We start from the raw sequence: 17,500 nt of genomic DNA, 5'->3' as shown, positions 1-17,500 counted from the left end.
TTGCGTTTTTCGACCATTTCGGTAGAGTCAAAGTTGACCGAACGTGGTTTTTTTTCTATTTATCGTGATTTATATGCAAATATTTCGAAAATGAGAAAAGCTACAACCTTCAATTATTTTTAGTTGTATTCTACATGAAATTGCGCACATTTTCATATATAAAACTTTATGTAACGGCTAATTTAAAATGGTGCAAACATTACCACAATCGCACGTATGACTTTTTCGGAAGTGTTACAGCGCGGACGTAAGGATAATGTTATTTTTTTCATAAATTCACAAAAATCGAAATATTGTGCTAGAGACTTCCAATCTGTTACAAAATGAAGGTAAATGATTGAATATTACTAAAATATAAGAGTTTTAGCTTACAATTGCGTTTTTCGACCATTTCGGTAGAGTCAAAATTGACCGAAGGTTGAAAATTTGTCACTTATCATTTTTTATATGAAAATATTTCAAAACTGATAAAAGCTACCACCATGGGTTGTTTTTAGTTGTATTGTGCATGAAATTGCGCACATTTCCATATATAAAACTTTATGTAACGGCTAATTTTAAAATGGTGCAAACATTACCACAATCGCATGTATGATTTTTTTTCGGAAGAGTTACCGCGCAGATGTAAGGAAAAAGTTTTTTCATAAATTCACCATAAATCGAAATATTGTGCTAGAGACTTCCAATTTGTTGCAAAATTAAGGTAAATAGTTGAATATTACTACAATATAAGAGTTTTAGCTTACAATTGCGTTTTTCGACCATTTCGGTAGAGTCAAAATTGACCAAAGGTGAAAATTTTGGCACTTATCGTTATTTAAATGGAAATATTTCATAACTGATAAAAGTTACAATCATGAGTATTTTTTTGTTGTATTTTAAATGAAATTGCTCACATTTTCATATATAATACTTCATGTAACGGATAATTTAAAACAGTGCAAAAATTATGTCAAAGTGACGAAATAATTTTTGAGATGTGTCACAGATACTTTTTAGTGCGATAAGAAAGAAATTCGCGCTTGCGCGCCTGCGTAACGATTGTAAACAAAACAACGCCTTGATCCGTGAACTCCCAGCATCCCCCAATATGCGTGATTCAAAAGTTTTTGGCTGGTAGGCCTATAAGTATTTTTCCGCGAATTTAAAAAAAAACTTTTTTCAGTCGACGTATGGTACGTCCATTCGGCAATCGGGGGAGATTTTGACTCGACGTTTAATACGTCCATTCGGCGTTTAAGGGTTAAGTACATGAACGAGTATGGTAGAAATTTAATAAGGGCCATTTTCATTGGTGCTATTTGTTGGCTTGGATATTTGCTGGAAATTAAGATACTTGACAGCTATGAGTATTATAGACGAATTTATTATTAATATGCCAATATCTTATTTCTTAACCTCTTGAAAGGGCCAGAATCATCGTGGGGAGTGCCAGGCTGGTCATGTAATCATGGCACTACTGCCAAAGTAAGTCAAGGGACTTACAGCACTATTAGATCTGGCAATTTGGCATTCTGCATTCGCAGAATGGGAATCAAAATTAAAGTGATGAGCCACTATAGGCTTAGAAATAAATCCATAAAGAGGGCAAGTTTGTCACACAAAAAAGTTACTAAATTAATGTATAACTAAATAACAATTTCAATGGCGACATTACAAAAAAAAATTAAAATGTTCTAAGTTTGAAGAGAGAAAATATTACTGGAAGAAGTTAAATTAAGAAGTTAGAAGTAGTATGAATTAGGGAAGAGACCTGACATTCTACTTTGGTTTAGGTGTGCCGGGATCCTTCAGAAGATAGATTGGAGCACTGGGCCAGATTGTCACTAGTGCAAAAAAAACTCAAGGGCTCTTTTAAGCTACTTGGAGGCTCTACGCCATCTACCCTTCTTCCTTAGACCTCTTTTAGGCTGCTGGTCTGATGTTCTGTGTGGAATTGGGGGAACCGAGTCTAGAGGAAAATGGAGTGCCACCTGTTCTGGCTGCTGTGGTTCTGGGAGCAGGCCATTTCCTAAAGGTCCAAATACAAGCCGGGGCAATTCCTCAAGTTCTTCGGCCAATTGCCAGATAGCAGAGCTCTTACTCAGGGGCTGGTCAGCTACGGGCAAGGAAAAGAGGAAGAGGTACCGGTTGGGCGTGAGAGGCTCTTAGGTTACAATGACCATCTCAGGGACAGGTTGCGATTCCACGCCTTGGGATGAGCTTCCGCCGAGGTCAAGGGAATCCATTTCTCTTACAGACGCTGATAGCAGAGACAGGCCCGAAGAAGGGAGGGGACTTGGACTGGTATCTCTTGAAGTGAGATCTAGGTTGTGCTCTGGCACTGACACTAAGGCGGGGATAGTCACTGTTATGAGATTTAGAGTTGACTTGTCAGGTGAGACTAATGGAGCCTGGCTCTGCTCAGTGCACGCAAGTGGCATTGGGAGAGATTTCGAGGTAAGTTAGGGACTTCTGGAAGGGAGATTCTGGGTATGCTTTGGGACTGTAATGGAATTTTGAATGGGTTCAACATTCGGGACGAATGGAGCTTGGCACTGTTCAGGACAAGCAAGTGGCACTGGCAGTGGGTTCGGGGTAAAGCTTTGACCACCTGAAAGGAGATCTGAGGAGTACTCTGGCACGGGTTGCAGGGCCAAGCAAGGAACAGGAATAAAATTTCTCAGAGGCTCGACGTTCACGATAGTTGGAGCCTGGCATTGTGCAAGGCGCTCAAGTGGCACTGGCAGTGGGGTTTGAGGCTTAATTATTCCTGATGAATGATTGGAGGGGTTAGGACCCCTTAAAATGAAGTAAATTTGAGGGGGCCTAGAAATCCTGTCCCAGGAGGATATCATAACCTTCAGGAATCTAACTTGCTACTGCAAGTGTACATATTTCGGATAGTTAATGTCTTGTGACCCCCAACTGGACAGTGGGAGTATCATTTTGACATGATTGATCCTCTTGTTGATACTCTCAAGGGAGATGAGGTTTCGTTGGTCAATGGTGGCCCCATGGAGGACCTCCTCCTGTACTAGGGAGATTTACATGCCAGTATCATCAAAGGTGTTGACCTGGCAGGTGGGGAATTTACCTTGAAGAGGTGCCACGTATATAGGACCCTTGGCTGGAGGCCCTAAGGATAAAGGATTCAGAACTGTTATGGCAATGGCAGGGGTCTTTGAGTATAGACAACAAAGTCGATACCGTGTGGACGAGTGACCCTTCTGGCCACAGTCTTTGCAATGTTTGTTGCTAAAATCCCTTCGGAGTATTGCTCCCGAGGAATAGTTCGGTTTGTTATTTGGTAACGAAGGAGTTGTTGGAGGGGGGGTGTCTCATTGGGGTGGATTCCCGGGTGGGGGTTTGAAAGGCACCTTGGGCGGCGCCTGGGTCCCGTTTCAGCTCTGCTCTGTGGGATGGCCGGGTTTCTTGCAGAACCCACATACAATGGGCTTCTGTGAATGACCGTTCTTGGGCGGAGGGAGACCGGAGGTGAAGGAAGGAGGGCAGATCTTTCGTCCTAATGAGCGCTTGCAAGTGTGTGTTGTGTCCCATGTGTCCTCAAGGTGGCAGCGCTCAGCTTGGGTCGTGGAAGCTTTCTCACAGATGTGTGTGGCAAGTACAGGAAGTTTTCCATCTTGAGCTGTTCTAGGATATCTGCTGCAGAAGAGGCACCTAGGGACTCTAACCATTGGTTGAGGGCCCTGTCTGATTGGTATGCTCATTGTCTTCAACATTCGGGGGTGATTTCATATACCTTTACAATCACCTTCCGCACTTCCTCCAGCTTTCCTTGATCCTACTCAGGCAACTAGACCCTTTCCTCAGAGATGTTTCCCCATGAGTAGAGAGACTTCAGAGGGAGCAAGTGGCTATGTACTAAGTACCCTTTCCACCAGATCGAGCCACACTTGGGTTCAGCCTCGGACCATTTGGGGCGTGAAAGTATGAGCCAGGGCGAGTGAGGGCGTGCTGGGGCGCCTGAGTGGGACTGCCAGCACCAACTTGGACCAACTGGAGTTTATGGGCCCTTTGCTTTTCTTCCTGTTCAGTCCTATCCAGTCTTTCTTGTTCTTCCCTCGCAAGTTTATCCAGTCTCTCTTGCTCTTCCCTCGTATCCTTTCTTTTTGTTCTTCCCTTGCAAGTTTATTAAGTTGACCGTTCTTCCTCCCTCTCTTTCTTTGCAGTAACTACCTTTTTCTTGGACCCAGTCAAACAAGGGTCGTCCCATCAATCCCATTCCCTTCCCAATCCCAGTAAATGCTTTATAGTCCTCGGCTTGCATGGATTAATCGAGACCCATAAAAGAGACATCCTTATTCGTCCCATTATCAGTTCAACCAGTTCTATTAGCTATAAACTTTTTAAGTATCTAGTTGAATTACTATCACCTATCCTGGGTGCTATTTCAAATCCCACTTACAAAAACTGTTGATTTCTGTCCTAGACTCTCCCTTATTGATTTATCCAGTACTGACAAATTAACCAATTTTGATGCAACATCTTTATTCACTAAAGCTCCTCATGCAAACTTGCTTCAGTATTTACCACAACATTTGGACTTGTATAATCTAGAATTACCCACTAATGTTATTATTAATTTGTTATCACTTTGTATAAAAAAAAATGTAAATTCAGTTTCAGATGATAATTTTTATGAACAGATATTTGGTATGGCCATGGGTAAACTCTCTTACCACTTTTGTCTAATTTTTTTAATCTAGACTTATTCCAAGAAATTTATTTTCAAAGGTATTTTGGGTTAGATTATGTAGACGATTGTTTTTGTATTGTAAAAGATGTAAATATTCCTGATTTCCTGCATGCAATTTATAATCTTATACCATCCATAAAATTCACAATAGAATATGAAGGAAATAATTGTATAGCATTTTTGGATGTCTTAGTTATTAGAAATAACACCAGTTTTAGTTTTAAAGTATATAAGAAACCCATAAATAACTTGTCATATATTCATTTTTACTCTAACCATGCTATACAAATTGAGATGTCAACATTTTCCAGTATGTATCTCAGAGCTCTTAGAATTTGTAGTCTGGAATGTTTAGAAGATGAGTTTAAAATTATTAATAAATTAAATAGGAGATACATTATGTTACACTTCATATTTTTTGGAACCTTGTAAAGATAAAGAAAAAAAAAAGACGTATTACAATCCAATCAGTATTAACAAAGAATTAAAGAATATTCTCTGTATACCATTTCATCCTAATATCATTCCTGCTGTATTCATTTTAAAAACTATTGATATTAACTTTTTATGTAAATATGATATTTTTAGAAATAAACTAAGAATAGCCCGCCACATTAAAACAATATTGTATATAGTATTCCTTGTAAAGAATGCAATAAGATTTATATTGGGCAAACTTCTAAGGAACTACAGGCAAGATGTTCTCAGCGCAAATGCGCCATATCAAAAGGATTAACAAATAATGACATTGCGGATCATTAATTTCCACTTGAGTTTTTACTTGAATAGTGTACCTGAAATTCTTATCAAAAAATATTCTATAATGTAGTTAATAAAATTTTGGCATGTAATTTTTCTAATCCTGTTCTGAAATTTGATGTTCCTAATTGACAATGTACGCTATAATTCCATTTACCCATTCTGACCTTCTTAGATACAAAGCTAAACAAATAATTGAAAAGGAGTTTGGTTTTTTAAAACTAAATTCTATTTCTATGAATCCACTTAAGATTGACGGTTTTTTTATCTAAGGACAAGCTACAGACTTTTATGAGGTCCAATATTATGAATAAATTCGAATGCCCAATATGGCTTGGTAATTATATTGGTTCATCGAAGTGAATGTTGCAGGTCCGTTATTACAGCCACTTGGGTTTGAGCTACAGAACTGGCTCACGTATTGCTAACCCTGAATTTTATAGCATTAGAAATCAAGCCTCTAAATGCAAGCTCAGTACTGTTAAGAAACATTTTTCCATTATTGGAACCACCAGACAATCTTCCTACTTAACGACCCTTGAGTCTTTGTTTATCAAACGTTATTCACCCTCCTTAAATACCAACGTGTCTTCTACTTTGCACTTTTGGCCAAAGTGTTTTCTGGGCACGCGAGTTTTTGGTCTCACTTTGTCTTTCCGTTTCTTGAAATGAGGTTATTTATTAGTTTATCTTCATTTGCATTGGTTTAAAGACTATAATTACTGTTCTTAATTTAGCGTGTATTTTGAATTGATAATTTATTTCTTATTTTTTGTATTTTACAGACCGATGATGTGTTTAAGTAACACGAGAGGTTTCTTATAATAAAGAATATAACAATACTAATAACATGAAATACCGCTTTACCGAAAACAGATTCTACATTACTAAAGAAAACTCAAATGATATTTGCTTACCGCAGAGATGAAAAATGCCCATAATTGTGTATTGCAATAAAAGAATACGATCATTATTCCAATGTGGACAGCAAGGATAACCAGCACCGCCTGAAAGAAAAACTTCGTAAACATTAATTCTATACAACATTTAACTATTATCTCCGTTGGGTTTGTAAAAACAATGGGTACTACAGTCATAACATTTTCTTAGGTGCTCATTAATGTGAGTAAATATCAGTTTTGAAAAATCCTAATAAGTGAAGTCACTTCATACCACAGTTTTCACCTACTTGTTCTTGTTTTTTTGTTTCCCTTTCTTGGTCAAAATCCTATCATGTACCTGGTGATGTAAGTGATATGCTTCAAAAATTTTAATCTTAATCATCATCTTGACCATTGTTCAAAGTAACAGTTGTTCACATCACCCATGTTTCTGGAGTCTTTCCCTTATCCGGACATACCTTATGCTCCCTAGTCAGCTGCTCTGTCATACCTTCAGCACTGCACCTAAAAACGTAGCATCACCTTTACATTCTTTACCATTTAATTGCTCTTGACCACAGAAATATTCTCAGATTCACAATATCTGTTTCCTCTCAAGTATCTCTTTAGCTTTGAATCCTTCTAATAATCATCTACTAATTTCATGACTTGCCATGATTTTCATTCTTATTTTCTTCTTGACTACCCTACCCCTTCTATGTACGCGTTGCTAATCTACTCTTTGCAGATGACATTGTCATCCAACAACTTTGTTCCCTCCTCCATCCTCATACAACTACAAAATATAATCCTTTCTGAATTTAAGACCGAATCCTCATAAATTTGCTCTTCAGTTAGACTAGTAAATAAAGTCCAGACATCAGGTGCTAATGATCTTAGTACTCTTTCCTCTTTTTTCCACTTACGAGGTGAAACTACAAAGGGATTCAGAGCCGATGATGAACCACGGTTTTTCGGCACCAACTTTATATCAAAGCACCGGACAAAGGTGGCAGTTGGTAAGTATATATTCTATAACCATACCTAAATTTTGCAAGTATTATTGAATACCTAACTTCAATAGTTTGATATTTATAGAGTAAAAACTTGAGAGAAGTACATTTGGCAACGTGGGGGACACGCCTAAATCGCCTTGAAGGAGCCGATAGGGTATAGTAAACATGGTGATCGAGCAAACAAATTGAAATTCTGACAGAATTAAGCTACCTCAATGAATTACCGAAATAAATTGGTATGAATATTTTTGCACAGGAATATTTTATAGTATGTCATTTCAATAAATATTTTTATCTACTTCTTAAAATTCAACATGCTACAAATAAAAAATTAATTTGATCACTTTTTTCTTTGTTTTCCATGTTTTGATTTTATTTTGCAAATTGTCTTTGCACTGGATAGTCCTTGCCCTGAATTGTCATGCGCAGAATTGTCTCTAAGCTGAATTGTTATGCACTAAATTGTCTTTAGACTGAATTGTCATATGCTGAATTGTGGGCGCAGAATTGTCGGTGCTGAATTGGCCTGTGCGGAATTGTCGGTGCTTCCATCTCTGACCATTTGAAAGTTCCTCAGACTAAGCATTAAGTCCTTGATGGAGGGTCTTTATTACATGAGTTATTACAGCAGTTATGGTGTAATAGCTAAATTATGTGCAGATTTCGCTATTCGACATTGAGGGACGGCAACAGCAGTTTTTGATGGATACAATGGGGGTTCTGTCAATCAAAGACAACACTCACCAATGGCGTTTAGGGCAGAAAGATCACCCTGTGGTTAGCTTCACTACCGAGACAATGGTTGTTGGTGAGGAGGAGGATTTTTTGTCAAGGAATAGCAACAAGCAAGGCCTAATTGATCTGATCAGTGTGAACTAAGGGAAGGAGGATGCCAAGTCAACAACTCACCTGATGATGCCAACTTTTACATTGCTAAGGCTGCAGTTAAAGCATCCCATTACCATGCCACTACTTTGATAGGTAGGACACAGACCTAATTCTGTTCCTTTTCTACGCACAGCCTGAGAATAAGGAACTTTATTTCTGATCAGTTAAGTCGTCTGCTACAACAGTGTAACGTATCAACAGTCTTAAGTCAGCCCTTGGAGATAAATTATGCTCCCAGTTGCTTTTCATTCATGTCTACCCCTAACTGTATCTTCCACCAAATTTCACTCTCTTAGAGTATAATACCAAATAATGGTATGGACTGGGAAATGTGCTAAACTTGGGTTGGAAGTCAGTGGACACTCAATTGACCAGTTATGTCTGATATGAGTGCTGCCCCAGACAAGCTTTTAAAAATGATTCACTGCAATTGTAAAACTGCCTTGCCTGTGGAACACGTTCCATGATGTAGCTGCAGAGTGTATCGGTTACCATATATACCTGCATGGACAATGCCAGTTACAATCATGTGACAATCTATACAACCAAGTTGCATTCATTGAAGAGGAGGATAATGAGCAGCAAGAGTAATATACTGTATTTGACAAATTTATATATTTTAAATAACAATAGGAGTTTTTGAGTTATTGAATGCGGAGTTACTGTAACAACTAAAACAATAGTTTGATTCTAAGTGAGGCATACTTAAATTGTATGTAAACTATATGGCAAATTACATATAGCTTACAGGAATTTTAATTTTTTCTATATTCAAGGATATTCTTGTATGCCAAGGACCATTTTAGATGTCTTGGATTTCATGATTATATGACAATCAAATGACTATTTCACTACTTCCATTGCATTCCTTGACCCTCAAAACCTAGCTATAGACATCATGTACACCATTCTATGGCAAACAATAAGGAAGTTAAAGGCATTTAAATGTATTGGTGGCCATCCTCGACGCCATCTTGTATTTCATGATGAAGTGATGATTAAAAGATATCAAAGTTTTCATTGTATTCCTTGACCACCAAAACCAAGGTATAGACATCATATTTATCATTCTAGGGCAAATATTAAGGAAGCCAAGTGCATTTTAATGTACTGGCCGCCATCTTGGGCGTCATCTTGGATTTGACAACTTTTCGGCACTTTGAGTTTGATAGATTTTTCGTATGTTATTCTCCACATCAAACAGAACCAAAGATGGTCGAAAAGCCTTTTCTAGCAATTATTTTAGGTTTAAACCCTACATTTACTCTACTATTCCTCTTCATGTTAATCTAAAGGGAGCTCTTCAGTGTCAGTATAAGCATTCCGCTGGTGGTGTCTTAGATGCACCGGGGAATATTCTTAGAAAAGCATGATTAACTATATCCAACTCCTTAAGTTTTTTTGCACTTGCTGAAGAGTAGACTTGGTAACCATACTCAAGCTTAGATCATCATAACAAGTCATATAACCATAAAAGTGACCCCTTATCAGCACCCCAGTTAAAACCTGAAACTAATTTTAAAATGTTAATGGATTTCTTTACCTTAGTTTTCAAGGAGTCAGATCGACTAGCCCATGTTAGCTTCTTGTAAAAAAATCATGCCTAAAAACTTCACCTCCTCCTCAAAGGGTTTCCTTTTGAGTACTTCTAGTAAATGAACTGCCACAGTTTTGGAAAGTGTAGAATCGAAAGCCGTTTTCATCAGCCTCATTACTGATTGAATTAACTGAATTTTGCAAGAAATGACAAGCTGCAATAGCATCATAACTTGTGACGCACACACTCACACATACACACACACACACACACACACACACACACATATATATTAAAAATATATCATATATATATATGATATATATAATATACACACATCTACAAACACAGATGCCTTTACTGTAGGTGCAACACATTCAACAATGCTATTTATAGCCACAGCCAATAAGATGACACTCAATACACTGACATGTGGGAGGCCTTCTTCCGGTTCAAAAGCATTAGACAAGGTATTTCTAATTCTAACTTTAATATGCCCTCCGATTCTAACTTTAATATGCTCCTCTTCCGGCTCAAAAGCATTAGACGAAGTATTTCCAATTCTAAATTTAATATATCTGTCACTTAGAAATGAGCTGATGAAATTTTACATATTACCTCGTATGCCCATTCCATGAAGTAGTGTCATAGGCTTTTTCGAGATCGAAGAAGACTCCAATAATCTGATAGTGTTTTAAGAAACATTGTTGAATTTGGGATGATAGTCTTCGCAGTGAGTCCAGAGTGGAACGATTTCTCCTATAGCCAAACTGGACAGACGATGACAAATCACTTTTCTCCAGATGCCACATTAGCCTGAAATTTGCCATTTTTTTAAAAGCAATTTGCATACACAACTTGTAAAGAGATATTGGCTAATAGCTTGTAGGAAGATGTGGACCTTTCGATGGTTTCTTAACATGGTTCCTTAATGGGGACAACAACTGCAATCTCCCAAGAAGGGAGAAGAATACCAATTCCCAATATTTTGTTAAAGATTTTAAAAAGATGAGATTTTGCTGAATCTGGAAGATTTTGAAGCATGCTATAAAGAATGTTATCACTCCTGGGAATGTCAGTTCAAATGATGATAGAGCATCCCTTAATTCCGTTAAAGTTAACTTAGCATTATAAGTTTCATTATTTCCAGAATTTAAATTAAAGGAAATGGTTGAATTACTAATACTAACCGACCAACCAAGTGCGCTGTCTGGGATAACTCTGAATGGCAACCAATAGATTCTCTCTCTTTCCCTCTCTCTCTCTCTCTCTCTCCAACCTTCTCTGTTCCTTACCCTCTTTCTTCTCCCTAACACACCATCTATTTTCCCTCTCTCTCTTCCTCTCCCTCTTACTCTCTCTGTCACACCCTGCCCAACCCCGACCCCCTTTGGTGCCATTGATGTCTTATCCCAACGGTATTCGATAGTAAGTCATATTTAGTAAGTATACCGAAAATCGCAAGTCATATTATTTACCACGTATACCGAAAATTAGGTATGATATGACGTTATTAAGTCTACGGGCTGAACCAGCCCCGTTTCGGGGAAGTCGCCCACACCCTTTGGCGCCTTTGGTGCTTTTTGTTGCTTGAAACCCCATTATAAGCCATCTTAGGGGTCCCCACTATAACACAGCCGTTTGGCCATGATTGAATGACAGACGGATGGGCAGACACAACGCCCATCATGGTAAGATTCTGGAACATTTCCTAGAATTCTTTATTTCAGAGAAATGCTCACTCAGTTTCCAGCAACTTCATCAGGCTTTGGCGACAAGGTCTCCATTGATTTTCAGACAAGGTGTTGGCAATAGAACGTATTTGCCACCTAGTATTCCTATCTTTTTCGAGATTAACCCTAATGGGGTCTTAGAATTTATGCTATTCATGTAAAAAAGACAGGATTCTCTTTTCACTTTTTAAAATATTTTCTCTGTTTTGCCATAGCTTGCTGGTAAATAGATTTTGCTGTTGCAGATTGACTGGAGTTGTGATGCCTGTAACATTCACTTGTAATTTTCCGTAAATTACCGCAGGCTTTATTCCACCTTTGGACTTGGGTATTGAGTTTTATGCACTATTCAATATTTCAGAGGCAAAGTACTCAAAGGACTAAAATTCCTGGGATAGGTTAATACCTTCTTGAAATTTGACACAATCTGCTTCAATCTCCTTCCATTTAACATGAAAATTCGAGGGGACATTTCTCACAAAATTCAGATGAACAGGAGAGTGATCACTGTCATATAGAAATTTATCTGCAGATAGCTCCATCATTAAAAAGTGTAAGATCAGATTATTAACAAAATGAGCCTACCCTCTGTGAGAGTTAAAATCACCAATTAGTAATAAAGGAGGAGGAAGTTATCTAATTAAACTTTGAATGTCACTAACAGTGAACCTACATCTCGGGGTGGAAGGCGAAGAGAACAATGTGATTCTATGGTCAAAAGTAGCCAGGATAGCAATGAAATATTGCAGTTTAGTAATTCTAATTATTGCAACACCATCTCCTAATTTAGTTTGTTGGAGGCATACAACCCCTGGATTATGCTCATGCAGTAATACTTTCAGAATTTCTGAAAGAGTCCTTAGTCCATTATATATAGTAAAATGTCCAGATTGAGTTTTTAGTGCTAGGATCTGCCAAGGGCAATTCCACTGTACTATATGATTTTTTAATTTTTTTTTTCTTATGGGGCTTTATAGGTGTTCTTTAGATTGTCTTTAGATATGTGGCTTATGAATAGCTCCATTATGTTTTTTTTTTATCGGCTTGATACGGAGCACAGTGGACTTCACCTGCTATTTTCCTTTTATCCAAGGAACTCATTGTTGACCCACTCTTGACACACTTTTTATGGGATTGGGGAATTTCCCTCTTTTCAGCAGGTGGAGGAGAGGATGAAAGAGTTCTTACTAACTTTGGAACTTTTGTGTGTTCTTGTACCATTTATTTGGGAAAGGTTTCATGCTGCATGAGAGATGGGAGAGACAGAAGGACGTTCTCATCAATTGGAGATGATTCTACTGTATAAGTAGGCACATCTTCCTTAAGGAGGGGTGCTTCAACCCTAGCAGGCTGAACACCTAGGCCAGATGACTGGGTCTTTTTTTCTCAAACATTTTGCACACACAACTTGTAAGAGATATTGGCTGATATCTTGTAGGAAGATGTGGATCTTTCAACTCCAATGCTTATTGTCACTAGTCATAAAGATTGGAAGAAAAAATTAATCCCTGAAACCTTACAAAGATACTGTCAGCCTTTCATGGAGTTTATTTATCCACCAATGGCACAAGTGACAACAGACTCCCAAATGACACCACAACCCTACCACAGGGGATGTCACAATATGTAGAGTGGCCAAAGTGTAAGCCAAATCCACTTGCTAGGAATGAGAGTATTACAAGAATCTAATCATCCCCACCCTAATCATGTTATGGGCAAACTGGATAGACTGCCAAGAGTCCTATTCCCAGATCCAGACCCCTCTGGAATCCATGGCCCAGCCCCAAAGAATAGTTCTGCTCTTGATCTATCCTTCTGTCTCTTCCAGGTCCAAACATTATCGGGTAGTTGATGGTCCTACATAGTTCCCAGTCAGAGCTATGATATCTTTTCCACTTTATCAGGTCCAATAGATTTCAGCAAAGGTGGAAAATTAAAATAAATTAATCTAATGAAACATACAATGATATATGGGGCTCCTGGACCCAAACCTGGGTACAAATTCCTGGAGATCAAGAACTCCCTCACCATGTCAAGGTGGTCCGAAGTTGAGGGGGGGCAATTGTTAGGAGCGAGTGGAAAATAAAATGGAAGAAACGGAGTATGAATGGAAGTTGAGTTAAAATTATGAAAGGGGTTGGAGGTAGGTGGCAAAGGGACGTTCCAAAGAACATTAAGTAATGCCTACAGTGCACGGTGGGAGATGCACTGATGGGACTACCCTCCTATTGGATCAAGAGATAGCTTTCTTTTTAGTGTATTTCAATCTGGAGGATTTTTTTTTCTAGCACAGTAGTTGTCTTGTTGTCTTGGTTTCTGAAGTTCTCTAGTAGCCATCAAGTTAAAAGCTAAATTTATATGAATTCATCATTGCCTAGGAAACAAGTGACTCAATGCATGTCCACTGTAATACCCTCTATTTGTTGGTACATAGCCTTTAGGGCAGAAAAAAGGTATATATATCATACAAATCCAGGTTATGTTCAGAAATGAAATCTCAGGGAACTGGACAAATTTGTTTACAATGAATTGGATGGTCGAGGGTCAAGAGATTCACGAAGATTAAGATAGCTCTTTGCCAGACTAGTATTTCAGAGGATCTCCAGGTATTTAGGGGTATGTAAAAATGCCTTTCAGATTTTGGAATCCATATTTAGGGCAGGTTCTTTGTCACTGGTGAGGATTAGACCAACATTTTTGTTTTACGAGATGCGAAGTTGTTAGAAAGGATGCCACCCTTCTTATTTGAATATTTATCTTCCTGAAGGAAGATGTTAGTGGTTGTCTCATATGATAGTCTTTATGTTGCTAAATCTATTTGGTAGCCGCCTGATAAAAACATTTTAACTATGAGGAATTTACAAAGAAAAAAAAAATAAATAGAAGCTTCGCAAGCAACCATGGAAGCTTGAAGTCCCACATGTGTTTGGGTCATAGACTACTTGAAAAGAGGATACCAACTCTGCTGATCGGGTCCTCAAGGTCAGATCCCAAACGGGAATAGCGTCCGCTTAAATAAACGCTCTTACATTAATTTCTTTGTTGTTATTTGCTTAAGTTTTTTTCTATATGAAATTTGATTTCCAAAAAAAAGTTAAGTCTTTTATCACTGTTTTATATCAAACACCATTTAGATATTATTTTGCTATCAAAGCTCAGGGTAAAACAAATCTTGATTTTTTTTTCTTTTACTCTAATTCTAATACATGAAATCGGTACAATTATCAAATAAAGATGCAATATTTCTTTCATATAAGAGGAATAAAAATGATACCAATATAGGTAAAAATATCAATAAAAGAAATGAATAATCGGTGATATGGCAGGGCTTCATAAATATATGTAGTAATTTTGTTCCAAGATGTAAGGAGAAATAAATAAGTGCAAAACACTATGGAAAAATAAAACAAACATCTAAATTCACATTTTCAGTTACCCAATAATCTTAATTTGAAAGCTTTTTTCGTTGTCTTAAGCAACCTAGTTCATTCTCTCGGTCGCAATTGTTTAAAACATATGCCTTGGACTGCATACTTTTGAGAGATTGACAAATTCTTGTTTTTTGCTTGAAGTGTTACCTTCACTTGCATCTGTTACCCCATTATTTATGAACAAGATAACCAGCAATAAACTGGATCTGAGGAATCAAGTAATTCTACAGGGCTGCAAGTACGATTTAGTTCCTCTAAAAATTTACTTGAAATGTTACCTTCACTTGCATCTGTTACCTCGTATTGATGAACAAATTAAAATAAACCTTTTGTTTCAATGGATCTGAGGAATCCAGCAATTCTACAGTGTTGCAAGTTCCAAACTTGAAACACTGTAGAATTACTTGATTCCTCAGATCCAATGAAACAAAAGGTTTATTTTATTGCTGGTTATCTTGTTCATAAATAATGGGGTAACAGATGCAAGCGAAGGTAACATTTCAAGTACATTTTTAGAGGAACTAAATCGTTTTGGTTTTTGTGTTCCTTCACTTGACATAGTGTTCTTAGTTCATAGTGCATCCCATTTGTTTGAGAAATTAAGTGAGCCGATAAAATATTGTGGAAATTACACGGCTAAGCTTTTTTGGCAAAAAACAAGAGTGCTTGTCAATCTCTCAAAAATATTTTGTTTAAGGCATATGTTTTAAACAATTCCAATCGAGAGAATGAACTAGGTTATGGGTAACTGAAAATATGAATTTAGATTTTTTTCCATTGCAATTTTGCGCCGATTTATTTCTCCTTATATCTTGGAACTAAAATACTACGCAAATTTATCAATCAAGCTTTGCTACATCCACGATTGTTTTTTTTTTCTTGTAATTGATATTTTTTCCCATATTGGTATCACATTTTTATCCTTCTTATATAAAAATATATTGCATCGTTACTTAATAACAGTGCTGATTTCATGTATTAAAATTAAAGTTAAAGAAAAAAATATTTTTTTTTTACCGTAAGCAATGTTAAAACCTCAAACTAGAATAAGATCACCTCATTAGGTTTTCAGACTAAGTTTGGGAACGACCTCGAAAGCACCTCCATTTTTCCCGTTTAAAATCTGGCCTGGCAAACTAAACTTGCCCGTAAATGTTTTAACCTAGTTTTCTTCTACAGGACTGCATCAGACATTATCTCTGCTCAAAAATTCCCTGCTATGAGATACCCACAGCCAGAACCATTAAAAAAAAATTAGCTTTCTGAAAATTTAGTTAGAATAGCAGGATAGGTAATGATATGCAATTCGTTCAAATTTTGTGAAACTTGCTTCCCTGTATGTAACGTCATTGCTGCCAGATCTTTTGTTTTATTTAGCGGGGCAGCTCTGCCACTCTTAAATAACCCCATATAATATGAATATTAGCTGGTTAGCTTATAAAATGAAAAATGTTGCAAACTGTGAATAGTACCCAGTATAGAGAAAGATCAATACCAGAACTTCAATGGTGGTAGATCCCTGGCCGAAGAGTTTCAAGTAAACCTCGCCACCTTTTTAAGAAATCCTTATCCCAGGCATTCTTTATGCCAACAAACCAGATTTATCAAACCTTTTCGACAACTATTGCTCTGTCAAATTTCCATTTTTTGTCGCCTTCACATTGAATTACAGGCATGAAATAAGGTTTCTATTACTACTGCAAATGCAACTTGTGGAAATTAATACGTATAATCTAAAATTAGAAGGAATATCATTTAACCTCTCACCTGCCATTTTTGAGAATAGCTCATGATGACGTAAGTTTCTCTCTTGGGGATGCCAAGAAAAATCAAATAAACCCACGCTATCTGAAATCAATGAAACTATTTTCAGTTGTTATAAACTAAAAAGTCACATTAGCTGGAGATAGTAGACAGCTGTAGACAAGGTATTTATTCATATGCCGCTAATTTATCAAGAAACTGGTTAAATAGGAAAAAAACTATCAATATATAACCATCCTTTTAAAACCTCTAGTTCAGCTGCATATGTAACTGCGGTCTAAATAACATAAAATTTGTACATTTAAAATATTCAAGAATTTTTATTTGTAACACTATTTCCGTAACCTGATTAAACATGAAAATTATACAAACGATTAAGGAAACCACAAGAACATCCCAACTTAGCTAATTCTCAGATTACTGGAATAAAAAGGACTTCTTCTTACACAGGAAATTCATTTCGATCTCTTTCATACTATTTCATCCAAAAAATTGCAAAACAGACGAGTTAAGCAATTTTTATCAGGTTATTTGCAAAATCTGAATGTGGATAAATTTAAAACAAGAGCGCATATTTTAAATACATATACCGACGTTACCGATCAATCCCTTTTCGGTCAAGTGAAATGGGAAAACTGACATCCCAGCTCGTTATTTCACCCCACTCCAACCACTACAGGCGTTACCCTTTCTTTACCCCGCAGCAATGACTTTGAAAGGTGCATGACATCAAGCAGTTTGGCTGTAGTGAGACTTTGATGGTCATAAACCATAAATATCAGATTCTTCTTC

At 37.2% G+C, this 17,500-nt stretch overlaps 1 long non-coding RNA gene across 1 annotated transcript in view; it reads right to left on the bottom strand.

The window, feature by feature from the left end:
• The window catches only part of LOC135212864 (uncharacterized), a 30,504-nt gene extending 13,709 nt beyond the window's left edge, over positions 1–16,795 (bottom strand). Inside the window, exons 1-2 of the long non-coding RNA XR_010314001.1 lie at positions 16,712–16,795; positions 6,376–6,465 (exon numbers count right to left, since the gene is read on the bottom strand). This is a non-coding gene — a long non-coding RNA (uncharacterized LOC135212864). The remainder of the gene's footprint in view (positions 1–6,375; positions 6,466–16,711) is intronic.
• Between the last annotated feature and the right edge of the window lie 705 nt (positions 16,796–17,500).

This window comes from Macrobrachium nipponense, chromosome 19 (genome assembly GCF_015104395.2).
Source record: "Macrobrachium nipponense isolate FS-2020 chromosome 19, ASM1510439v2, whole genome shotgun sequence".
Classification (NCBI taxonomy): Eukaryota; Metazoa; Arthropoda; class Malacostraca; order Decapoda; family Palaemonidae; genus Macrobrachium; species Macrobrachium nipponense.
This window is presented reverse-complemented; position numbering and strand designations above follow the sequence as displayed.